Here is a 1,406-nt window from a genome sequence, read left to right as displayed (position 1 = left end):
CCCTCGCTCGCTCGTTCTTCTTTCCTTTTTCTTCCGCTGCTGCCGAGTCGCACGCTCGCACACACTCACATGCACGCAGAGGGAGAGTTGCTAAGAGGCTCTGCTCGTTTCAACCTGGTGCACTCTGAAAGATCTGACACCCTCTGCTGAGCTGCAGTGGCAAAAATCCATCTGCTGAGGGAATGCTGGATTAAAAAAAAAAAAAAAATCAATCCACGTACATGGCAAGCGTTACAAATGTTGGCATTAAAAGCTGCCGATCTATTTAGATGCTCTTTCTTAAACAGATTATTTACTTTATTTATTTCCTTTTAAGATGGGAAGTTTAGCGTTTCCCCACACTCCCGACCAGTTCCCTGTTGGCCCCATCCACACGGACATACCTGCACAAGCAGGCGAGGAAGGTGTGTTTGCATTACTGTATTTCCCAGTGACTTGAGCAGAATTAGTGTCAGGGTGTCAAGCGAGTAGCAATTTGAGGTAATTATTCTGCACGCCATTTTTATTGTTGCTTTAAATGCATTTCTTCCTCCCCTGCAATCTACAGTATTTTATGCTGGGTTTAGTCTCTTATTGGCGTTCTCTATATAATGAAGAAGTGTGGATTATTGCATTATATATACATACATATATATATATATATAATTCAGATGATCAGAGAAGAAAAAGGGATAGAGAGGAGGGGATTGCTGCACTGTTAGCAATTCACGGCACCTACGGAGCACAGCGTCTCCCTTAAGGAGAGGAGGAGAGGGGTGAAACTGACAGCTGTGCATTTTGACATTCTCATCTACACACAAATAATTCTAGGTAAGCACGTATATGCATGCATGGCTATTTCCCTAGGGATGCTCTCAATACCCGCTCCGTGGAAGCACAACGGCTGCTCCCCACCCCCACTGCCACCCCACCCCCCGCGCCCTTCCCTCCCACTCTTCTGACAAAAGAGATTACACAGCGGAAAAATCGGTGCCTGGCCTTACAGACAGGAGCCAAGCACACAAAAGTTTCTGCATCATTTGGACGGGTTTCAGTTGCCTGCGAGCGAAGGACCAGTTGCACCTCTGGTGGTGCGAGTGAAATGCGGAACTCCCCCCATCCTTGACAAACCACATCGAGGCGGAGGAGGAGGAGGAGGATGAGGAGGCGGGAGTGGGTGAGGCGGCCAGGCCGATGCACCCCGCAGCCCGGGGCCTCACCGCTCTCGGCCGGCGTGCCGGTGAACTTTGCGGAAGGCAGAAGGGGAGGAATACGGAGCGCAGGGGGAGGTGGGGAAAGGAGGGTTTATTTTATAGGGGGAAGCCAGGTGCAGCCCGCACCCCTGGTCCCTTCAGCATGTTAATTTGGTCATTTTTTTTCCCTGTCTGCTGCTTCCAAGTGAATTAGACATCCTGCCGACGATGATC

This window comes from Meleagris gallopavo, chromosome 1 (genome assembly GCF_000146605.3).
Source record: "Meleagris gallopavo isolate NT-WF06-2002-E0010 breed Aviagen turkey brand Nicholas breeding stock chromosome 1, Turkey_5.1, whole genome shotgun sequence".
NCBI classification, from domain to species: Eukaryota; Metazoa; Chordata; class Aves; order Galliformes; family Phasianidae; genus Meleagris; species Meleagris gallopavo.
The sequence above is the reverse complement of the archived record's forward strand: the minus strand, read 5'-3'. Positions refer to the sequence as shown.